The sequence below is a fragment of the Amblyomma americanum genome, chromosome 3 (assembly GCF_052857255.1).
Source record: "Amblyomma americanum isolate KBUSLIRL-KWMA chromosome 3, ASM5285725v1, whole genome shotgun sequence".
Lineage (NCBI taxonomy): Eukaryota > Metazoa > Arthropoda > Arachnida > Ixodida > Ixodidae > Amblyomma > Amblyomma americanum.
This window is the reverse complement of record NC_135499.1, coordinates 12,365,258-12,390,179: the sequence shown is the minus strand read 5'-3', so window position 1 is coordinate 12,390,179 and position 24,922 is coordinate 12,365,258.

The following is a 24,922-nucleotide window of genomic DNA, read 5'->3' as shown; positions in this document are numbered from 1 at the left end:
AAGCAGCAACAGCAGCACCTGTACAAGCGGCATTCGTGAGGACGGATGCATAGCAGCAGTGTCATGGTCCACAGTGTTAGCAAGAATGACGCCCTTTTCAAGAAGCCGGATAGGTGATTTGGCCCCATGTTGCTCGATGAACTGCGAAGAGGCTTCCAGAGTTAGCGTTGAAGGGTAATGCGGCCAATCCGTAAGGAAGGAGTAGGTATCCAACGGCTCTGTGAAGTAGTCTGCATCGCGGCTCTCGGAGACGTTCATTTTGGTCCCGTCCAGACAATAGCGTCGAGATCGGTAGCTGGCCCAGGAAAAGGTGCAGCAGCAACTGTAGAAGCGGCATTCGTTGAGCACGGATGCATAGCAGCAGAGTCGTGGCCCACAGTGTCAGCAGGAATGACGCCCTTTTGAAGAAACCGGATAGGTGATTTGGCCCCATTTGCTCGAAGAACAGCGAAGGGGCTTCCAGAGTTAACGGTGAAGGGTAATGCGGCCGAACCGTACACAGGGTGTAGGCGTCCGACGGCTCTGTGAAGTTGGCTGCAGCACCAGTCTCCCAGACGTACATTTCGGCCTTGTTCAGGCAATAGGGTGGACTCGGTAGCTGGCCCAGGAAAAGCAGCACCATTACAAGCGGCATTCGTGAGCATGGATGCATATCAGCAGTGTCGGGGTCCACTGTTTCATCACGAATGACGCCCTTTTCAAGAAGCCGGAGAGGTGATTTAGCCCCATGTTGCTCGTTGAACTGCGAAGCGGCTTACAGAGTTAGCGGTGAAGGGTAATGTGGCCAATCCGTAGGGAGCGACTAGGTATCCAACGGGTCTGTGAAGTAGGCTGTAGCGCCGCTCCCCCAGATGTTCTTTTTCGTCCTGTCCAGGCAACAGGGTCGACTTCGGTAGCTGGCCCAGGAAAAGCAGCAGCAGCACCTGTACAAGCGGCATTCGTGAGCACGGATGCATAGCAGAAGTGTCATGGTCCACAGTGTCAGCAGGAATGACGCCCTTTTCAAGAAGCCGGAAAGGTGATTTGCCCCCTTGTTGCTCGATGAACTGCGAAGAGGCTTCCAGAGATAGCGGTGAAGTGTTATGTGGCCAATCCGTAAGAAGGGAGTAGGTATCCAACGGCTCTGTGAACTGGGCTGCAGCGCCCCTCCTCCAGACGTTCATTTTTGTCCCTTCCAGGCATTATGGTCGACTCGGTAGCTGGCCCAGGAAAAGCAGCAGCAGCAGCACCTGTACAAGCGGCATTCGTGAGCACGGACGCATAGCAGCAGTGTCGTGGTCCACTGTGTGATCAGGAATGACGCCCTTTTGAAGAAGCCGGATAGGTGATTTGGCCCCATTTGCTCGAAGAACTGCGAAGGGGCTTCCAGAGTTAACGGTGAAGGGTAATGCGGCCGATCCGTACACAGGGTGTAGGCATCCAACGGCTCTGTGAAGTAGGCTGCAGCACCTGTCTCCCAGACGTTCATTTTGGTCTTGTCCAGGCAATAGGGTGGACTCGGTAGCTGGCCCAGGAAAAGCAGCACCTGTACAAGCGGCATTCGTGAGCACAGATGCATAGCAGCAGTGTCGGGGTCCACAGTGTCAGCAGGAATGACGGCTTTTACAAGAAGCCGGATAGGTGATTTGGCCCCATGTTGCTCGACGAACTGCGAAGCGGCTTCTAGCGTTAGCGATGAAGGGTAATGCGACCAATCCGTAGGGTGGGAGTAGTTATCCAACGGCTCTGCGAAGTAGTCTGCAGCGCCGCTCTCCGAGACGTTCATTTTGGTCCCGTCCAGCCAATAGTGTCGACTTCGGTAGCTGGCCCAGGAAAAGGTGCAGCAGCACCTGTACAAGCGGCATTCGTGAGCACGGATGCATAGCAGTAGTGTCGGCAGAAACGATGCCCATTTCTAGAAGCCGGATAGGTGGTTTGGCCCCTTGTTGCGCGACGATATGCGAGCGGCTTCGAGAGCTAGCGGTGAAGAGTAATGCGGCCTATCCGTAGGGAGGGAGTAGTTATCCAAAGGCTGTGTTAACTGGGCTGCAGCGCACCTCTCCCAGACGTTCATTTTTGTCCCGTCCAGGCATTAGGGTCGACTTTGGTAGCTGGCCCAGGAATTGCAGCAGCAGCAGCAGCACCTGTACAAGCGGCATTCGTGAGCGCGGATGCATAGCAGCAGAGTCATGGCCCCCAGTGTCAGCTGGAATGACGCCCTTTTGAAGAAGCCGGATAGGTGATTTTACCCCATTTGCTCGAAGAACTGCGAAGCGGCTTCCAGAGTTACCGGTGAAGGGTTATCCGGCCAATCCGTAGACAGGGAGTAGGTATCCAATGGCTCTGTGAACTAGGCTGCAGCGCCGCTCTCCCAGACGTTCATTTTGGTCCCTTCCAGGCAATAGGGTCGACTTCGGTAGCTGGCCCAGGAAAGGCAGCAGCAGCACCTGTACAAGCGGCATTCTTGAGCACGGATGCATAACAGCAGTGTCGTGGTCCACAGTGTTAGCAGCAATGACGCCCTTTACAAGAAGCCGGATAGGTGATTTGGCCCCATGTTGCTCCATGAACTGCGAAGAGGCTTTCAGAGGTAGCGGTGAAGGGTAATATGGGAAATCCGTAGACAGGGAGTAGGTATCCAACGGCTCTGTGAACTCGGCTGCAGCGCCGCTCTACCAGACGTTCATTAGGGTCCGTTCCAGACAATAGTGTCGACTCGGTAGCTGGCCCATTAAAAGCAGAAGCCGCACGTGTACAAGCGGCATTCGTGAGCACGGATGCATAGCAGCAGTGTCGTGGTCCACAGTGTTAGCAGCAATGACGCCCTTTTCAAGCCGGATGGGTGATATAGTCCCATGTTGCTCGTCGAACTGCGAAGGGGCTTCTAGAGGTAGCAGTGAAGGGTAATGTGGCCAATCTCTAGCGAGGGAGTAGGTATCCAACGGCTCTATGAAGTTGGCTGCAGCGCCGCGCCTCCAGACGTTCTTTTTGGTCCCGTAAAGGCAATAGGGTCGATTCGATAGCTGGCCCAGGAAAAGCTGCAGCAGCACCTGTACAAGCGGCATTCGTGAGCACAGATGCATAGCAGCAGTGTCAGCAGGAATGATGCCCTTTTCAAGACGCCGGATAGGTGATTTGGCCCCATGTGGCGCGATGAACTGCGAAGCGGCTTCGAGAGCTAGCGGTGAAGAGAAATGCGGCCAATCCGTAGGGAAGGAGTAGAAATCTAACGGCTCTGTGAAGAAGGCTAGAGCGCTGCTCTTCCAGACGTTCATTTCGGTCCCGTCCAGACAATAGGGTAGACTTCGATAGCCGGCCCAGGAAAAGCAGCAGCAGCACCTGTACAAGCGGCATTCGTGAGCACGGATGCATAGCAGCAGTGTCTTGATCCACAGTGCCAGCAGGAATGACGCCCTTTTGTAAAAGCCGGATAAGCGATTTGGCCCCATGTCTCTTGACAAACTGCGAAGCGGCTTCCAGAGATAATGGTGAAGGGTAATGCGGCCAATTCGTACGGAGGGAGTAGGTATCCAACGGCTCTGTGAAGTAGGCTGCAGCGCCGCTCTCCCAGACCTTAATTTTGGTCCCGTCCAGGCAATAGTGTCGACTTCAGTAGCTGTCCCAGGAAAAGCAGAGGCAGCACGTGTACAAGCGGCATTCGTGAGCACGGATGCATAGCAGCAGGGTCTGGGTCCACAGCGTTATCAGCAATGACGCCCTTTTCAAGCCGGATGGGTGATATTGTCCCATGTTGCTCGTCGAACGGCGAAGCGGCTTCTAGAGTTAGCGGTGAAGGGTAATGTTGCCAATCCGTAGACAGGGAGTAGTTATCCAACGGCTATGTGATGTAGTCTGCAGCGCCGCTCTCCGAGACGTTCATTTTGGTCCCGTCCACACAATAGGGTCGACTTCGGTAGCTGGCCCAGAAAAAGGTGCAGCAGCACCTGTACAAGCGTCATTCGTGAGCACGGATGCATAGCAGCAGAGTCGTAGCCCACAGTGTCAGCAGGAATGACGCCCTTTTGAAGAAGCCGGATAGGTGATTTGGCCCCATTTGCTCGAAGAACTGTGAAGGGGCTTCCAGAGTTAATGGTGAAGGGTAATGCGGCCAATCCGAAGACAGGGTGTAGGTATCCAACGGCTCTGTGAAGTAGGCTGCAGCACCGGTCTCCCAGACGTTCATTTTGGACTTGTCCAGGCAATAGGGCGGATTCGGTAGCTGGCCCAGGAAAAGCAGCACCTGTACAAGCGGCATTCGTGAGCACGGATGCATAGCAGCAGTGTCGGGGTTCACAGTGTCAGCAGGAATGAGGGCCTTTTGAAGAAGCCGGATAGGTGATTTGGCCCCATGTTTGGCCCCAGGTGAGTTGGCCCCATGTTAGCGGTGAAGGGTAATGTGGCCAATCCGTAGACACTGAGTAGGTATCCAACGGCACTGTGAAGTAGGCTGCAGCGCCGCTCTCCCAGACGTTCATTTTGGTCCCGTCCAGACAATAGGGTAGACTTCGATAGATGACCCAGGAAAAGCAGCAGCAGCACCTGTACAAGCGGCATTCGTGAGCACGGATACATAGCAGCAGTGTCTTGGTCCACACTGTCAGCAGGAATGACTCCCTTTTGTAGAAGCCATATAAGTGATTTGGCCCCATGTCTCTAGACGAAATGCGAAGCGGCTTCCAGAGATAACGGTGAAGGGTAATGCGGCCAATTCGTAGGGAGGGAGTAGGTATCCAACGGCTCTGTGAAGTAGGCTGCAGCGCCGCACTCCCAGACGTTCATTTTGTTCCCGTCCAGGCAATAGTGTCGACTTCAGTAGCTGGCCCAGGAAAAGCAACAGCAGCACGCGTACAAGCGGCATTCGTGAGCACGGATGCATAGCAAGAGTGTCGTGGTCCACAGTGTTAGAAGCAATGACGCCCTTTTCAAGAAGCCGGATAGGTGATTTGGCCCCACATTGCTCGATGAACTGCGAAGAGGCTTCCAGAGTTAGCGGTGATGGGTAATGTGGCCAATCCGTAGACAGAGAGTAGGTATCCAACGGCTCTGTGAAGTAGGCTGCAGCGCCGCTCTCCCAGACGTTCTTTTTGGTCCTGTCCAGGCAATAGGGTCGAATTCGGTAGCTGGCCCAGGAAAAACAGCAGCAGCACCTGTACAAGCGGCATTCGTGAGCATGCATGCATAGCAGCAGTGTCAGCAGGAATGATGCCCTTTTCACGAAGCCGGATAGGTGATTTGGCCCCATTTTGCGCGATGAACTGCGAAGCGGCTTCGAGAGCTAGCGGTGAACAGAAATGCGGCCAATACGTAGGGAAGGAGTAGGTATCTAACGGCTCTGTGAAGTAGGCTACAGCGCCGCTCTCCCAGACGTTCATTTTGCTCCCGTCCAGACAATAGGGAAGACTTCGATAGCTGACCCAGGAAAAGCAGCAGCAGCACCTGTACAAGCAGCATTCGTGAGCACGGATGCATAGCAGCAGTGCATTGGTCCACAGTGTCAGCAGGAATGATGCCCTTTTGTAGAAGCCGGATAAGTGATTTGGCCCCATGTCTCTCGAAGAAATGCGAAGCGGCTTCCAGAGATAACGGTGAAGGGTAATGCGGCCAATCCGTAGACAGGTTGTAGGCATCCAACGGCTCTGTGAATTAGGCTGCAGCACCTGTCTCCCAGACGTTCATTTTGGTCTTGTCCAGGCAATAGGGTGGACTCGGTAGCTGGCCCAGGAAAAGGTGCAGCAGCACCTGTACTAGCGGCATTCGTGAGCACGGATGCATAGCAGTAGTGTCGGCAGGAACGATGCCTATTTCAAGAAGCCGGATAGGTGGTTTGGCCCCTTGTTGCGCGACGATATGCGAGCGGCTTCGAGAGCTAGCGGTGAAGAGTAATGCGGCCTATCCGTAAGGAGGGAGTAGTTATCCAAAGGCTGTGTTAACTGGGCTGCAGCGCACCTCTCCCAGACGTTCATTTTTGTCCCGTCCAGGCATTAGGGTCGACTCGGTAGCTGGCCCAGGAAAAGCAGCAACAGCAGCACCTGTACAAGCGGCATTCGTGAGGACGGATGCATAGCAGCAGGGTCATGGTCCACAGTGTCAGCAAGAATGACGCCCTTTTCAAGAAGCCGGATAGGTGATTTGGCCCTATGTTGCTCGATGAACTGCGAAGAGGCTTCCAGAGTTAGCGTTGAAGGGTAATGCGGCCAATCCGTAAGGAAGGAGTAGGTATCCAACGGCTCTGTGAAGTAGGCTGCAGCGCCGCTCACCCAAACGTTCATTTTGGTCTTGTCCATACAATAGGGTCCACTTTGTTAGCTGGCCCAGGAAAAGCAGCCCCTGTACAAGCGGCATTCGTGAACACGGATGCATAGCAGCAGTGTCGTGGTCCACTGTGTCATCAGGAATGACGGCCTTTTCAAGAAGCCGGATGGGTGATTTGGCCACATGTGGCTCTTCGAACTGAGAAGTTGCGTCCAGAGTTAGCGGGGAAGGGTAATGCGGCCAATTCGTAGGGAGGGAGTAGGTATATAACGGCTCTGTGAAGTAGTCTGCAGCGCCGCTCACCCAGACGTTCATTTTGGTCTTGTCCAGGCAATAGTGTCGACATCGGTAGCTGGCCCAGCAAAAGAAGCAGCAGCACCTGTACAAGCGGCATTCGTGAGCACGGATGCATAGTAGCAGTGTCGCGGTCAGCAGTGTTAGCAGGAATGACGCCCTTTTCAAGAAGCCGGATGGCTGATTTGGCCACATGTGGCTCGTCGAACTGAGAAGTTGCGTCCAGAGTTAGCGGGGAAGGGTAATGCGGCCAATCCGTAGGGAAGGAGTAGGTATCCAACGGCTCTGTGAAGTAGGCTGCAGCGCCGCTCACCTAGACGTTCATTTGGTCTTGTCCAGGCAATAGGGTCCACTTCGATAGCTGGCCGAATAAAAGCAGCACCTGTACAAGCGGCATTCGTGAGCACGGATGCATAGCAGCAGTGTCGTGGTCCACAGTGTCAGCAGGAGTGACGCCCTTTTCAAGAAGCCAGATAGGGAATTTGGGCCCATGTTGCTCCATGAACTGCGAAGAGGCTTCCAGAGTTAGCGGTGAAGGGTATTGTGGCCAATCTGTAGCCAGGGAGTAGGTATCCAACGGCTCTGTGAAGTAGGCTGCAGCGCCGCTCTCCCAGACGTTCTGTTTGGTCCTGTCCAGTCAATAAGGTCGACTTCGGTAGCTGGATTTACAAGCGGCATTCGTGAGCACGATGCATAGCAGCAGTGTCGGGGTCCACAGTCTTAGCAGGACTAATGGCCTTTTGAAGAAGCCGGATTGGTGATTTAGGCCCGTTTGCTCGAAGAACTGCGAGGCGGCTTCCGGAGTTAACGGTGAAGAGTAATGCGGCCAATCCGTAGACAGGGAGTAGGTATCCAACGGCTCTGTGAAGTAGGCTGCAGCACCGGTCTCCTAGACGTTCATACTGGTCTTGTCCAGGCAATAGCGTGGACATCGATGGCTGGCCCAGGAAAAGCAGCAGCAGCACCTCTACAAGCGGCATTCGTGAGCACGGATGCATAGCAGCAGTGTCGGGGTCCGCAGTGTCAGCAGGAATGACGGCCTTTTCAAGAAGCCGGATAGGTGATTTGGCCTCATGTTGCTCGACGAACTGCGAAGCGGCTTACAGAGTTAGTGGTGAAGGCTAATGCGGCCAATCCGTAGGGAGTAGGTATCTAACGGCTCTGTCAACTGGGCTACAGCGCTGCTCTCCCAAACGTTCATTTTGGTCCCGTGCGGGCATTATGGTCGACTCGGTAGCTGGCGTAGGAAAAGCAGCAGCAGCACCTGTACAATCAGCCTTCGTGGCACGGATGCATAGCAGCAGTTTCGTGGCCCACAGTGTCTGCAGGAATGACGCCTTTTTGAAGAAGCCGGATAGGTGATTTGGCCCCATTTGCTCGACGAACAGAGAACCGGCTTCCAGAGTTAGCGGTGAAGGGTAATGCGGCCAATCTGTAGCGAGGGAGTAGGTATCCAACGGCTCTGTGAAGTAGGCTGCAGCGCCGCTCACCCAGACGTTCATTTTGGTCCCGTCCAGGCAATAAGGTCGACTTCGGTAGCTGGCCCAGGAAAAGCAGCAGCAGCACCTGTACAAGCGGCATTCGTGAGCACGGATGCATATCAGCAGAGTCGTAGCACACAGTGTCAGCTGGAATGACGCCCTTTTGAAGAAGCCGGATAGGTGATTTTACCCCATTTGCTCGAAGAACTGCGAAGCGGCTTCCAGAGTTAACGGTGAAGAGTAATGCGGCCAATCCGTAGGGAGGGAGTAGGTATCCAACGGCTCTGTGAAGTAGGCTGCAGCGCCGCTCTCCCTGACGTTCATTTTGGTCCCGTCCAGGCAATAGCGTGGACTCGGTAGCGTGCCCAGGAAAAGCAGCACCTTTACAAGCGGCATTCGTGAGCCCGGATGCATAGCAGCAGTGCCGGAGTCCACAGTGCCCGCAGGAATGACGCCCTTTTCAAGAAGCCGGATAGGTGATTTGGCCCCATGTTGCTCGACGAACTGCGAAGCGGCTTCCAGAGTTAGCGGTGAAGGGTAATATGGCCAATCCGTAGGGAGGGAGTAGGTAATCAGCGGCTCTGTGAAGTAGGCTGCAGCGCCGCTCTCCCAGACCGTCATTGTGGTCCCGTCCAGGCAATAGCGTCGACTTTGGTAGCTGGCCCAGGAGAAGCAGCAGCAGCACGTGTACAAGCGGCAATCGTGTGCACGGATGCATAGCAGCAGTGTCGTGGTCCACAGTGTTAGCTGGAATGACGCCCTTTTCAAGAAGCCGGATAGGTGATTTGGCCCCATGTTGCTCGACGAACTGCGAAGCGGCTTCCAGAGTTAGCGGTGAAGGGTAATGTTGCCAATCCGTAGGGAGGGAGTATGTATCCAACGGCTCTATGAAGTAGGCTGCAGCGCCGCTCTACCAGACGTTCTTTTTGGTCTTCTCCAGTCAATAGGGTCGACTTCGGTAGCTGGCCTTTACAAGCGGCATTCGTGAGCACGATGCATAGCAGCAGTGTCGGGGTCCACAGTCTCAGCAGGAATAATGGCCTTTTGAAGAAGCCGGATTGGTGATATGGCCCCATTTGCACGAAGAACTGCGAAGCGGCTTCCAGAGATAACGGTGAAGGGTAATGCGGCATCTTCATAGACAGGGAGTAGGTATCCAACGGCTCGGTGAAGTAGGCTGCAGCGCCGCTCTCCCAGACGTTCATTTTGGTCTTGTACAGGCAATAGGGTAGACTCGGAAGTTGGCCCAGAAAAAGCAGCACCTGTACAAGCGGTACTCGTGACCACGGATGCATAGCAGCAGTGTTGTGGTCCACTGTGTCATCAGGAATGACGCCCTTTTCAAGAAGCAGGATAGGTGTTTTGGCCCCATGTCTCCCGACGAACGGCATACCGGCTTCCAGAGTTAGCGGTGAAGGGTAATGCGGCCAATTTGTTGCCAGGGAGTAGGTATCCAACGGCTCTGTGAAGTAGTCTGCAGCGCCGCTCTCCCAGACGTTCATTTTGGTCCCGTCCAGGCAATAGCGTGGACCCGGTAGTGTGCCCAGGAAAAGCAGCACCTGTACAAGCGGCATTCGTGTGCACGGATGCATAGCAGCAGTGTCGTGGTCCACAGTGTTAGCAGGAATGACGCCCTTTTCTAGAAGCCGGAATGGTGATTTGGCCCCATTTGCTCGAAGAACTGCGAAGCGGCTTCCAGAGATAACGGTGAAGGGTAATGCGGCATCTTCATAGACAGGGAGTAGGTATCCAACGGCTCTGTGAAGTAGGCTGCAGCGCCGCTCTCCCAAACGTTCATATCGGTCTTGTCCATTCAATTGGATGGACTCGGAAGTTGGCCCAGAAAAAGCAGCACCTGTACAAGCGGTACTCGTGACCACGGATGCATAGCAGCAGTGTCGTGGTCCACTGTGTCATCAGGAATGACGCGTTTTTCAAGAAGCAGGATAGTTTTTTTTGCCCCATGTCTCTCGACGAACTGCGTAGCGGCTTCCAGAGTTAGCGGTGAAGGGTAATGCGGCCAATCCGTAGGGAGGGAGTAGGTATATAACGGCTCTGTGAAGTAGGCTGCAGCGCCGCTCACCCAGACGTTCATTTTGGTCCCGTCCAGGCAATAGGGTCGACTTCGGTAGCTGGCCAAGGAAAAGCAGCAGCAGCACCTGCTCAAGCGGCATTCGTGAGCACGGATGCATAGCAGCACTGTCGTGGTCCACTGTGTCAGCAGGAATGACGGCCTTTTCAAGAAGCCGGATAGGTGATTTGGCCTCATGTTGCTCGACGAACTGCGAAGCGGCTTACAGAGTTAGTGGTGAAGGATAATGCGGCCAATCCGTAGGGAGTAGGTATCTAACGGCTCTGTGAACTGGGCTACAGCGCCGCTCTCCAAAACGTTCATTTTGGTCCCGTCCGGGCATTATGGTTGACTCGGTAGCTGGCGTAGGAAAACAGCAGCAGCACGTGTACAAGCAGCCTTCCTGAGCACGGATGCATAGCAGCAGTTTCGTGGCCCACAGTGTCTGCAGGAATGACGCCCTTTTGAAGAAGCCGGATAGGTGATTTGGCCCCATTTGCTCGACGAACAGCGAACCGGCTTCCAGAGTTAGCGGTGAAGGGTAATGCGGCCAATCTGTAGCGAGGGAGTTGGTATCCAACGGCTTTGTGAAGTAGGCTGCAGCGCCGCTTTCCCAGACGTTCATTTTGGTCCCGTCCAGGCAATAGGGTGGACTCGGTAGCGGGCCCAGGAAAAGCAGCACCTTTACAACCGGCATTAGTGAGCACGGATGCATAGCAGCAGTGTCGTGGTCCACTGTGTCATCAGGAATGACGCCCTTTTCAAGAAGCCGGAGAGGTGTATTGGCCCCATGTTACTCGTAGAACTGCGAAGCGGCTTACAGAGTTAGCGGAGAAGGGTAATGCGGCCAATCAGTAGGGAGGGAGTAGGTATCCAACGGCTCTGTGAAGTAGGCTGCAGCGCCGCTCACCCAGACGTTCATTTTGGTCCCGTCCAGGCAATAGGGTCGAATTCGGTAGCTGGCCCAGGAAAAGCAGCAGCAGCACCTGTACAAGCGGCATTCGTGAGCACGGATGCATAGCAGCAGAGTCGTAGCCTACAGTGTCAGCTGGAATGACGCCCTTTTGAAGAAGCCGGATAGGTGATTTTACCCCATTTGCTCGAGGAACTGCGAAGCGGCTTCCGGAGTTAAGTGTGGAGAGTAATGCGGCCAATCCGTAGGGAGGGAGTAGGTATCCAACGGCTCTGTGAAGTAGGCTGCAGCGCCGCTCTCCCAGACGTTCATTTTGGTCCCGTCCAGGCAATAGCGTGGACTAGGTGGCGTGCCCAGGAGAAGCAGCACCTGTACAAGCGGCATTCGTGAGCCCGGATGCGTAGCAGCAGTGTCGGAGTCCACAGTGTCAGCAGGAATGACGCCCTTTTCAAGAAGCCGGATAGGTGATTTGGCCCCATGTTGCTCGACGAACTGCGAAGCGGCTTCCAGAGTTAGCGGTGAAGGGTAATATGGCCAATCCGTAGGGAGGGAGTAGGTATCCAACGGCTCTGTGAAGTAGGCTGCAGCGCCGCTCTCCCAGACCTTCATTGTGGTCCCGTCCAGGCAATAGTGTCGACTTTGGTAGCTGGCCCAGGAGAAGCAGCAGCAGCACCTGTACAAGCGGCATTCTTGAGCACGGATGCATAGCAGCAGTGTCGTGGTCCACTGTGTCATCATGAATGACGCCCTTTTCAAGAAGCCGGAGAGGTGTTTTGGCCCCATGTTACTCGTAGAACTGCGAAGCGGCTTACAGAATTAGCGGAGAAGTGTAATGCAGCCAATCAGTAGGGAGGGAGTAGGTATCCAACGGCTCTGTGAAGTAGGCTTCAGCGCCGCTCACCCAGACGTTCATTTTGGTCCCGTCCAGGCAATAGGGTCGACTTCGGTAGCTGGCCCAGGAAAAGCAGCAGCAGCACCTGTACAAGCGGCAATCGTGAGCACGGATGCATATCAGCAGAGTCGTGGCCCACAGTGTCAGCTGGAATGAGGCGCTTTTGAAGAAGCCGGATAGGTGATTTGGCCGCATTTGCTCGAAGAACTGCCAAGCGGCTTCCGGAGTTAACGGTGAAGAGTAATGCGGCCAATCCGTAGACAGGGAGTAGGTATCCAACGGCTCTGTGAAGTAGGCTGCAGCACCGGTCTCCCAGACGTTCATTTTGGTCTTGTCCAGGCAATAGCGTGGACATCAATGGCTGGCGCAGGAAAAGCAGCAGCAGCACCTCTACAAGCGGCAATCGTGAGCACGGATGCATAGCAGCAGAGGCGTGGCCCACAGTGTCAGCTGGAATGACGGCCTTTTCAAGAAGCCGGATAGGTGATTTGGCCTCATGTTGCTCGACGAACTGCGAAGCGGCTTCCAGAGTTAGCGGTGAAGGGTAATTAGGCCAATCCGTAGGGAGGGAGTAGGTATATAACGGCTCTGTGAAGTAGGCTGCAGCGCCGCTCACCCAGACGTTCATTTTGGTCCCGTCCAGGCAATAGGGTCGGCTTCGGTAGCTGGCCAAGGAAAAGCAGCAGCAGCACCTGTACAAGCGGCATTCGTGAGCACGGATGCATAGCAGCACTGTCGTGGTCCACAGTGTCAGCAGGATTGACGCCCTTTTCAAGAAGCCAGATAGGGGATTTGGCCCCATGTTGCTCGATGAACGGCGAAGAGGCTTCCAGAGTTAGCGGTGAAGCTTATTGTGGCCCTTCCGTAGGGAGGGAGTAGGTATCCAACGGCTCAATGAAGTAGGCTGTAGCGCCGTTCTCCCAGACGTTCATTCTGGTCTCGTCCAGACAACACGATCGACTTCGATAGCTGGCCCAGGAAAAGCAGCAGCAGCACCTGTACAAGCGGCAATCGTGAGCACGGATGCGCAGCAGCAGTTTCGTGGTCCACAGTGCCAGCAGGAATGACGCAATGTTCAAGAAGCCGGATAGGTGATTTGGCCTTATTTTGCTCGACGAACTGCGAAGCGGCTTCCAGAGTTAGTTGTGAAGGGTAATGCGGCCAATCTGTAGGGAGCAGGTATCTAACGGCTCTCTGAACTGGGCTGCAGCGCCGCTCTCCCAAACGTTTATTTTGGTCCCGTCCGGGCATTAGGGTCGACTCGGTAGCGTGCCCAGGAAAAACAGCACCTGTACAAGCGGCATTCGTGAGCCCGGATGCATGGCAGCAGTGTCGGGGTCCACAGTGTCAGCAGGAATGACGCCCTTTTCAAGAAGCCGGATAGGTGATTTGGCCCTATGTTGCTCGACAAACTGCGAAGCGGCTTCCAGAGTTAGCGGTGAAGGGTAATATGGCCAATCCGTAGGGAGGGAGTAGGTATCCAACGGCTCTGTGAAGTAGGCTGCAGCGCCGCTCTCCCAGACCTTCATTTTGGTCCCGTCCAGGCAATAGTGTCGACTTTGGTAGCTGGCCCAGGAGAAGCAGCAGCAAGATGTGTACAAGCGGCATTCGTGTGCACGGATGCATAGCAGCAGTGTCGTGGTCCACAGTGTTAGCAGGAATGACGCCCTTTTCTAGAAGCCGGATAGGTGATTTGGCCCCATGTTGCTCGACGAACTGCGAAGCGGCTTCCAGAGTTAGCGGTGAAGGGTAATGTTGCCAATCCATAGGGAGGGAGTAAGTATCCAACGGCTCTATGGAGTAGGCTGCAGCGCCGCTCTCCCAGACGTTCTTTTTGGTCCTGTCCAGTCAATAGGGTCGACTTCGGTAGCTGGCCTTTACAAGCGGCATTCATGAGCGCGATGCATAGCAGCAGTGTCGGGGTCCACAGTCTTAGCAGGAATAATGGCCTTTTGAAGAAGCCGGATTGGTGAATTGGCCCCACTTGCTCGAAGAACTGCGAAGCGGCTTCCAGAGATAACGGTGACGGGTAATGCGGCATCTCCATAGACAGGGAGCAGGTATCCAACGGCTCTGTGAAGTAGGCTGGAGCGCCGCTCTCCCAGACGTTCATTTTGGTCTTGTCGAGGCAATAGGGTGGACTCTGAAGTTGGCCCAGAAAAAGCAGCACCTGTCCAAGCGGTATTCGTGACCACGGATGCATAGCAGCAGTGTCGTGGTCCACTGTGTCATCAAGAATGACGCCCTTTTCAAGAAGCAGGATAGGTGTTTTAGCCCCATGACTCTCGACGAACTGCGTAGCGGCTTCCAGAGTTAGCGGTGAAGGGTAATTCGGCCAATCCGTAGGGAGGGAGTAGGTATCTAACTAACGGCTCTGTGAACTGGGCTGCAGCGCCGCTCTCCCAAACGTTCATTTTGGTCCCGTCCGAGCATTAAGGTCGACTCGGTAGCTGGCGTAGGAAAAGCAGCAGCAGCACCTGTACAAGCGGCCTTCGTGAGTACGGATGCATAGCAGCAGTTTCGTGGCCCACAGTGTCTGCAGGAATGACGCCCTTTTGAAGAAGCCGGATAGGGGATTTGGCCCCAATTGCTCGACGAACAGCGAACCGACTTCCAGAGTTAGCGGTGAAGGGTAATGCGGCCAATCTGTAGCGAGGGAGTAGGTATCCAACGGCTCTGTGAAGTAGGCTGCTGCGCCGCTCTCCCAGACGTTCATTGTGGTCCCGTCCAGGCAATAGTGTGGACTCGGTAGCGGGCCCAGGAAAAGCAGCACCTCAACAAGCGGCATTCGTGAGAACGGATGCATAGCAGTAGTATCGTGGCCCACAGTGTCAGCTGGAATGAAGCCCTTTTGAAGAAGCCGGATAGGTGATTTGGCCCCATTTGCTCGAAGAGCTGCCAAGCGGCTTGCGGAGTTAACGGTGAAGAGTAATGCGGCCAATCCGTAGAGAGGGAGTAGGTATCCAACGGCTCTGTGAAGTAGGCTGCAGCACCGGTCTCCTAGACGTTCGTATTGGTCTTGTCCAGGCAATAGCGCGGACATCGACGGCTGAAGGTGATTCGGCCTCATGTTGCTCGACGAACTGCGAAGCGGCTTACAGAGTTAGTGGTGAAGGGTAACGCGGCCAATCCGTAGGGAGTAAGTATCTAACGGCTCTGTGAACGGGGCTACAGCGCCGCTCTCCCAAACGTTCATTTTGGTCCCGTCCGGGCATTATGGTCGACTCGGTAGCTGGCGTAGGAAAAGCAGCAGCAGCACCTGTACAAGCAGCCTTCGTGAGCACGGATGCATAGCAGCAGTTTCGTGGCACACAGTGTCTGCAGGAATGACGCCCTTTGGAAGAAGCCGGATAGGTGATTTGGCCCCATTTGCTCGACGAACAGCGAACCGGCTTCCAGAGTTAGCGGTGAAGGGTAATGCGGCCAATCTGTAGCGAGGGAGTAGGTATCCAACGGCGTTGTGAAGTAGGCTGCAGCGCCGCTTTCCCAGACGTTCATTTTGGTCCCGTCCAGGCAATAGGGTGGACTTCGGTAGCTGGCCCAGGAAAAGCAGCAGCAGCACCTGTACAAGCGGCATTCGTGAGCACGGATGCATAGCAGCAGAGTCGTAGCCTACAGTGTCAGCTGGAATGACGGCCTTTTCAAGAAGCCGGATAGGTGATTTGGCCTTATGTTGCTCGACGAACTGCGAAGCGGCTTCCAGAGTTAGCGGTGAAGGGTAATGCGGCCAATCCGTAGGGAGGTAGTAGGTATATAACGGCTCTGTGAAGTAGGCTGCAGCGCCGCTCACCCAGACGTTCATTTTGGTCCCGTCCAGGCAATAGGGTCGACTTCGGTAGCTGGCCAAGGAAAAGCAGCAGCAGCACCTGTACAAGCGGCATTCGTGAGCACGGATGCATAGCAGCACTGTCGTGGTCCACAGTGTCAGCAGGATTGACGCCCTTTTCAAGAAGCCAGATAGGGGATTTGGCCCCATGTTGCTCGATGAACGGCGAAGAGGCTTCCAGAGTTAGCGGTGAAGCTTATTGTGGCCCTTCCGTAGGGAGGGAGTAGGTATCCAACGGCTCAATGAAGTAGGCTGTAGCGCCGTTCTCCCAGACGTTCATTCTGGTCTCGTCCAGACAACACGATCGACTTCGATAGCTGGCCCAGGAAAAGCAGCAGCAGCACCTGTACAAGCGGCAATCGTGAGCACGGATGCGCAGCAGCAGTTTCGTGGTCCACAGTGCCAGCAGGAATGACGCAATGTTCAAGAAGCCGGATAGGTGATTTGGCCTTATTTTGCTCGACGAACTGCGAAGCGGCTTCCAGAGTTAGTTGTGAAGGGTAATGCGGCCAATCTGTAGGGAGCAGGTATCTAACGGCTCTCTGAACTGGGCTGCAGCGCCGCTCTCCCAAACGTTTATTTTGGTCCCGTCCGGGCATTAGGGTCGACTCGGTAGCGTGCCCAGGAAAAACAGCACCTGTACAAGCGGCATTCGTGAGCCCGGATGCATGGCAGCAGTGTCGGGGTCCAAAGTGTCAGCAGGAATGACGCCCTTTTCAAGAAGCCGGATAGGTGATTTGGCCCTATATTGCTCGACAAACTGCGAAGCGGCTTCCAGAGTTAGCGGTGAAGGGTAATATGGCCAATCCGTAGGGAGGGAGTAGGTATCCAACGGCTCTCTGAACTGGGCTGCAGCGCCGCTCTCCCAGACCTTCATTTTGGTCCCGTCCAGGCAATAGTGTCGACTTTGGTAGCTGGCCCAGGAGAAGCAGCAGCAAGACGTGTACAAGCGGCATTCGTGTGCACGGATGCATAGCAGCAGTGTCGTGGTCCACAGTGTTAGCAGGAATGACGCCCTTTTCTAGAAGCCGGATAGGTGATTTGGCCCCATGTTGCTCGACGAACTGCGAAGCAGCTTCCAGAGTTAGCGGTGAAGGGTAATGTTGCCAATCCATAGGGAGGGAGTAAGTATCCAACGGCTCTATGGAGTAGGCTGCAGCGCCGCTCTCCCAGACGTTCTGTTTGGTCCTGTCCAGTCAATAGGGTCGACTTCGGTAGCTGGCCTTTCAAAGCGGCATTCGTGAGCGCGATGCATAGCAGCAGTGTCGGGGTCCACAGTCTTAGCAGGAATAATGGCCTTTTGAAGAAGCCGGATTGGTGAATTGGCCCCATTTGCTCGAAGAACTGCGAAGCGGCTTCCAGAGATAACGGTGACGGGTAATGCGGCATCTCCATAGACAGGGAGCAGGTATCCAACGGCTCTGTGAAGTAGGCTGCAGCGCCGCTCTCCCAGACGTTCATTTTGGTCTTGTCGAGGCAATAGGGTGGACTCGGAAGTTGGCCCAGAAAAAGCAGCACCTGTCCAAGCGGTATTCGTGACCACATATGCATAGCAGCAGTGTCGTGGTCCACTGTGTCATCAAGAGTGACGCCCTTTTCAAGAAGCAGGATAGGTGTTTTAGCCCCATGACTCTCGACGAACTGCGTAGCGGCTTCCAGAGTTAGCGGTGAAGGGTAATGCGGCCAATCCGTAGGGAGGGAGTAGGTATCTAACTAACGGCTCTGTGAACTGGGCTGCAGCGTCTCTCTCCCAAACGTTCATTTTGGTCCCGTCCGAGCATTAAGGTCGACTCGGTAGCTGGCGTAGGAAAAGCAGCAGCAGCACCTGTACAAGCGGCCTTCGTGAGTACGGATGCATAGCAGCAGTTTCGTGGCCTACAGTGTCTGCAGGAATGACGCCCTTTTGAAGAAGCCGGATAGGTGATTTGGCCCCAATTGCTCGACGAACAGCGAACCGACTTCCAGAGTTAGCGGTGAAGGGTAATGCGGCCAATCTGTAGCGAGGGAGTAGGTATCCAACGGCTCTGTGAAGTAGGCTGCTGCGCCGCTCTCCCAGACGTTCATTTTGGTCCCGTCCAGGCAATAGGGTGGACTCGGTAGCGGGCCCAGGAAAAGCAGCACCTCAACAAGCGGCATTCGTGAGAACGGATGCATAGCAGTAGTATCGTGGCCCACAGTGTCAGCTGGAATGACGCCCTTTTGAAGAAGCCGGATAGGTGATTTGGCCCCATTTGCTCGATGAGCTGCCAAGCGGCTTGCGGAGTTAACGGTGAAGAGTAATGCGGCCAATCCGTAGAGAGGGAGTAGGTATCCAACGGCTCTGTGAAGTAGGCTGCAGCGCCGCTCTCCCAGACCTTCATTGTGGTCCCGTCCAGGCAATAGTGTCGACTTTGGTAGCTGGCCCAGGAGAAGCAGCAGCAATACGTGTACAAGCGGCATTCGTGTGCACGGATGCATAGCAGCAGTGTCGTGGTCCACAGTGTTAGCAGGAATGACGCCCTTTTCTAGAAGCCGGATAGGTGATTTGGCCCCATGTTGCTCGACGAACTGCGAAGCGGCTTCCAGAGTTAGCGGTGAAGGGTAATGTTGCCAATCCATAGGGAGGGAGTAAGTATCCAACGGTTCTATGGAGTAGGCTGCAGCGCCGCTCTCCCAGACGTTCTTTTTGGTCCTGTCCAGTCAATAGGGTCGACTTCGGTAGCTGGCCTTTACAAGCGGCATTCGTGAGCGCGATGCATAGCAGCAGTGTCGGGGTCCACAGTCTTAGCAGGAATAATGGCCTTTTGAAGAAGCCGGATTGGTGAATTGGCCCCATTTGCTCGAAGAACTGCGAAGCGGCTTCCAGAGATAACGGTGACGGGTAATGCGGCATCTCCATAGACAGGGAGCAGGTATCCAACGGCTCTGTGAAGTAGGCTGCAGCGCCGCTCTCCCAGACGTTCATTTTGGTCTTGTCGAGGCGATAGGGTGGACTCGGAAGTTGGCCCAGAAAAAGCAGCACCTGTCCAATTGGTATTCGTGACCACGGATGCATAGTAGCAGTGTCGTGGTCCACTGTGTCATCAAGAATGACGCCCTTTTTTTTCAAGAAGCAGGATAGGTGTTTTAGCCCCATGACTCTCGACGAACTGCGTAGCGGCTTCCAGAGTTAGCGGTGAAGGGTAATGCGGCCAATCCGTAGGGAGGGAGTAGGTATCTAACTAACGGCTCTGTGAACTGGGCTGCAGCGTCTCTCTCCCAAACGTTCATTTTGGTCCCGTCCGAGCATTAAGGTCGACTCGGTAGCTGGCGTAGGAAAAGCAGCAGCAGCACCTGTACAAGCGGCCTTCGTGAGTACGGATGCATAGCAGCAGTTTCGTGGCCCACAGTGTCTGCAGGAATGACGCCCTTTTGAAGAAGCCGGATAGGTGATTTGGCCCAAATTGCTCGACGAACAGCGAACCGACTTCCAGAGTTAGCGGTGAAGGGTAATGCGGCCAATCTGTAGCGAGGGAGTAGGTATCCAACGGCTCTCTGAAGTAGGCTGCTGCGCCGCTCTCCCAGACGTTCATTTTGGTCCCGTCCAGGCAATAGGGTGGACTCGGTAGCGGGCCCAGGAAAAGCAGCACCTCAACAAGCGGCATTCGTGAGAACGGATGCATAGCAGTAGTATCGTGGCCCACAGTGTCAGCTGGAATGACGCCCTTTTGAAGAAGCCGGATAGGTGATTTGGCCCCATTTGCTCGAAGAGCTGCCAAGCGGCTTGCGGAGTTAACGGTGAAGAGTAATGCGGCCAATCCGTAGAGAGGGAGTAGGTATCCAACGGCTCTGCGAAGTAGGCTGCAGCACCGGTCTCCTAGACGTTCATATTGGTGTTGTCCAGGCAATAGCGCGGACATCGATGGCTGGAGGTGATTCGGCCTCATGTTGCTCGACGAACTACGAAGCCGCTTACAGAGTTAGTGGTGAAGGGTAACGCGGCCAATCCGTAGGGAGTAAGTATCTAACGGCTCTGCGAACGGGGCTACAGCGCCGCTCTCCCAAACGTTCATTTTGGTCCCGTCCGGGCATTATGGTCGACTCGGTAGCTGGCGTAGGAAAAGCAGCAGCAGCACCTGTACAAGCAGCCTTCGTGAGCACGGATGCATAGCAGCAGTTTCGTGGCACACAGTGTCTGCAGGAATGACGCCCTTTTGAAGAAGCCGGATAGGTGATTTGGCCCCATTTGCTCGACGAACAGCGAACCGGCTTCCAGAGTTAGCGGTGAAGGGTAATGCGGCCAATCTGTAGCGAGGGAGTAGGTATCCAACGGCGTTGTGAAGTAGGCTGCAGCGCCGCTTTCCCAGACGTTCATTTTGGTCCCGTCCAGGCAATAGGGCGGACTCGGTAGCGGGCCCAGGAAAAGCAGCACCTTTACAACCGGCATTCGTGAGCACCGATGCATAGCAGCAGTGTCGTGGTCAACTGTGTCATCAGGAATGACGCCCTTTTCAAGAAGCCGGAGAGGTGTTTTGGCCCCATGTTACTCGTAGAACTGCGAAGCGGCTTACAGAGTTAGCGGAGAAGGGTAATGCGGCCAATCAGTAGGGAGGGAGTAGGTATCCAACGGCTCTGTGAAGTAGGCTGCAGCGCCGCTCACCCAGACGTTCATTTTGGTCCCGTCCAGGCAATAGGGTCGACTTCGGTAGCTGGCCCAGGAAAAGCAGCAGCAGCACCTGTACAAGCGGCATTCGTGAGCACGGATGCATAGCAGCAGAGTCGTAGCCTACAGTGTCAGCTGGAATGACGCCCTTTTGAAGAAGTCGGATAGGTGATTTTACCCCATGTGCTCGAAGAACTGCGAAGCGGCTTCCGGAGTTAAGTGTGCAGAGTAATGCGGCCAATACGTAGGGAGGGAGTAGGTATCCAACGGCTCTGTGAAGTAGGCTGCAGCGCCGCTCTCCCAGACGTTCATTTTGGTCCCGTCCAGGCAATAGCGTGGACTCGGTGGCGTGCCCAGGAAAAGCAGCACCTGTACAAGCGGCATTCGTGAGCCCGGATGCATAGCAGCAGTGTCGGAGTCCACAGTGTCAGCAGGAATGACGCCCTTTTCAAGAAGCCGGATAGGTGATTTGGCCCCATGTTGCTCGACGAACTGCGAAGCGGCTTCCAGAGTTAGCGGTGAAGGGTAATATGGCCAATCCGTAGGGAGGGAGTAGGTATCCAACGGCTCTGTGAAGTAGGCTGCAGCGCCGCTCTCCCAGACCTTCATTGTGGTCCCGTCCAGGCAATAGTGTCGACTTTGGTAGCTGGCCCAGGAGAAGCAGCAGCAGCACGTATACAAGCGGCATTCGTGTGCACGGATGCATAGCAGCAGTGTCGTGGTCCACAGTGTTAGCTGGAATGACGCCCTTTTCAAGTAGCCGGATAGGTGATTTGGCCCCATGTTGCTCAACGAACTGCGAAGCGGCTTCCAGAGTTAGCGGTGAAGGGTAATGTTGCCAATCCGCAGGGAGGGAGTAGGTATCCAGCGGCTCTGTGAAGTAGGCTGCAGCGCCGCTCTCCCAGACGTTCTTTTTGGTCTTGTCCAGTCAATAGGGTCGACTTCGGTAGCTGGCCTTTACAAGCGGCATTTGTGAGCGCGATGCATAGCAGCAGTGTCGGGGTCCACAGTCTCAGCAGGAATAATGGCCTTTTGAAGAAGCCGGATTGGTGATTTAGCCCCGTTTGCTCGTAGAACTGCGAGGCGGCTTCCAGAGATAACGGTGAAGGGTAATGCGGCATCTTCATAGACAGGGAGTAGGTATCCAACGGCTCTGTGAAGTAGGCTGCAGCGCCGTTCTCCCAGACGTTCATTTTGGTCTTGTCCAGGCAATAGGGTAGACTCGGAAGTTGGCCCAGAAAAAGCAGCGCCTGTACAAGCGGTACTCGTGACCACGGATGCATAGCAACAGTGTCGTGGTCCACTGTGTCATCAGGAATGACGCCCTTTTCAAGAAGCAGGATAGGTGTTTTGGCCCCATGTCTCTCGACGAACTGCGTAGTGGCTTCCAGAGTTAGCGGTGAAGGGTAATGCGGCCAATCCGTAGGGAGGGAGTAGGTATCTAACGGTTCTGTGAACTGGGCTGGAGCGCCGCTCTCCCAAACGTTCATTTTGGTCCCGTCCGAGCATTAGGGTCGACTCGGTAGCTGGCGTAGGAAAAGCAGCAGCAGCACCTGTACAAGCAGCCTTCGTGAGCACGGATGCATAGCAGCAGTTTCGTGGCCCACAGTGTCTGCAGGAATTACGCCCTTTTAAAAAAGCCGGAGAGGTGTTTTGGCCCCATGTTACTCGTAGAACTGCGAAGCGGCTTACAGAGCGGTGAAGGGTAATGCGGCCAATCAGTAGGGAGGGAGTAGGTATCCAACGGCTCTGTGAAGTAGGCTGCAGCGCCGCTCTCCCAGACGTTCATTTTGGTCCCGTCCAGGCAATAGGGTGTACTCGGTAGCTTGCCCAGGAGAAGCAGCAGCAGCACGTGTACAAGCGGCATTCGTGTGCACGGAAGCATAGCAGCAGTGTCGTGGTCCACAGTGTTAGCAGGAATGACGCCCTTTTCTAGAAGCCGGATAGGTGATTTGGCCCCATGTTGCTCGACGAACTGCGAAGCGGCTTCCAGAGTTAGTGGTGAAGGGTAATGTTGCCAATGCATAGGGAGGGAGTAGGTATCCAACGGCTCTATGAAGTAGGCTGCAGCGCCGCTCTCCCAGACGTTCTTTTTGGTCCTGACCAGTCAATAAGGTCGACTTTGGTAGCTGGATTTACAAGCGGCATTCGTGAGCACGATGCATAGCAGCAGTGTCGGGGTCCACAGTCTTAGCAGGACTAATGGCCTTTTGAAGAAGCCGGATTGGTGAATTGGCCCCATTTGCTCGAACTGCCAAGCGGCTTCCGGAGTTAACGGTGAAGAGTAATGCGGCCAATCCGTAGACAGGGAGTAGGTATCCAACGGCTCTGTGAAGTAGGCTGCAGCACCGGTCTCCTAGACGTTCATATTGGTCTTGTCCAGGCGATAGCGTGGACATCGATGGCTGGCTCAGGAAAAGCAGCAGCAGCACCTCTACAAGCGGCATTCGTGAGCACGGATGCATAGCAGCAGTGTCGGGGTCCGCAGTGTCAGCAGGAATGACGGCCTTTTCAAAAAGCCGGATAGGTGATTTGGCCTCATGTTGCTCGACGAACTGCGAAGCGGCTTACAGAGTTAGTGGTGAAGGGTAATGCGGCCAATCCGTAGGGAGTAGGTATCTAACGGCTCTGTGAACTGGCCTACAGCGCCGCTCTCCCAAACGTTCATTTTGGTCCCGTCCGGGCATTATGGTCGACTCGGTAGCTGGCGTAGGAAAAGCAGCAGCAGCACCTGTACTATCAGCCTTCGTGAGCACGGATGCATAGCAGCAGTTTCGTGGCCCACAGTGTCTGCAGGAATGACGCCCTTTTGAAGAAGTCGGATAGGTGATTTTACCCCATTTGCTCGAAGAACTGCGAAGCGGCTTCCGGAGTTAAGTGTGCAGAGTAATGCGGCCAATCCGTAGGGAGGGAGTAGGTATCCAACGGCTCTGTGAAGTAGGCTGCAGCGCCGCTCTCCCAGACGTTCATTTTGGTCCCGTCCAGGCAATAGCGTGGACTCGGTGGCGGCCCAGGAAAAGCAGCACCTGTACAAGCGGCATTCGTGAGCCCGGATGCATAGCGGCAGTGTCGGAGTCCACAGTGTCAGCAGGAATGACGCCCTTTTCAAGAAGCCGGATAGGTGATTTGGCCCCATGTTGCTCGACGAACTGCGAAGCGGCTTCCAGAGTTAGTGGTGAAGGGTAATGCGGCCAATCCGTAGGGAGTAGGTACCTAACGGCTCAATGAAGTAGGCTGCAGCGCCGCTCACCCAGACTTTCATTTTGGTCCCGTCCAGGCAATTGGGTCGACTTCGGTAGCTGGCCCAGGAAAAGCAGCAGCAGCACCTGTACAAGCGGCATTCGTGAGCACGGATGCATAGCAGCAGAGTCGTAGCCCACAGTGTCAGCTGGAATGACGCCCTTTTGAAGAAGTCGGATAGGTGATTTTACCCCATTTGCTCGAAGAACTGCGAAGCGGCTTCCGGAGTTAACGGTGAAGAGTAATGCGGCGAATCCGTAGGGAGGGAGTAGGTATCCAACGGCTCTGTGAAGTAGGCTGCAGCGCCGCTCTCCCTGACGTTCATTTTGGTCCCGTCCAGGCAATAGCGTGGACTCGGTAGCGTGCCCAGGAAAAGCAGCACCTGTACAAGCGGCATTCGTGAGCCCGGATGCATAGCAGCAGTGTCGGAGTCCACAGCGTCCGCAGGAATGACGCCCTTTTCAAGAAACCGGATAGGTGATTTGGCCCCATGTTGCTCGAAGAACTGCGAAGCGGCTTCCAGAGTTAGCGGTGAAGGGTAATATGGCCAATCCGTAGAGAGGGAGTAGGTAATCAGCGGCTCTGTGAAGTAGGCTGCAGCGCCGCTCTCCCAGACCTTCATTGTGGTCCCGTCCAGGCAATAGCGTCGACTTTGGTAGCTGGCCCAGGAGAAGCAGCAGCAGCACGTGTACAAGCGGCAATCGTGTGCACGGATGCATAGCAGCAGTGTCGTGGTCCACAATGTTAGCTGGAATGACGCCCTTTTCAAGAAGCCGGATAGGTGATTTGGCCCCATGTTGCTCGACGAACTGCGAAGCGGCTTCCAGATAGCGGTGAAGGGTAATGTTGCCAATCCGTAGGGAGGGAGTATGTATCCAACGGCTCTATGAAGTAGGCTGCAGCGCCGCTCTCCCAGACGTTCTTTTTGGTCCTCTCCAGTCAATAGGGTCGACTTCGGTAGCTGGCCTTTACAAGCGGCATTCGTGAGCACGATGCATAGCAGCAGTGTCGGGGTCCACAGTCTCAGCAGGAATAATGGCCTTTTGAAGAAGCCGGATTGGTGATTTGGCCCCATTTGCTCGAAGAACTGCGAAGCGGCTTCCAGAGATAACGGTGAAGGGTAATGCGGCATCTTCATAGACAGGGAGTAGGTACCCAATGGCTCTGTGAAGTAGGCTGCAGCGCCGCTCTCCCAGACGTTCATTTTGGTCTTGTCCAGGCAATAGGGTAGACTCGGAAGTTGGCCCAGAAAAAGCAGCACCTGTACAAGCGGTACTCGTGACCACGGATGCATAGCAGCAGTGTCGTGGTCCAATGTGTCATCAGGAATGACGCCCTTTTCAAGAAGCAGGA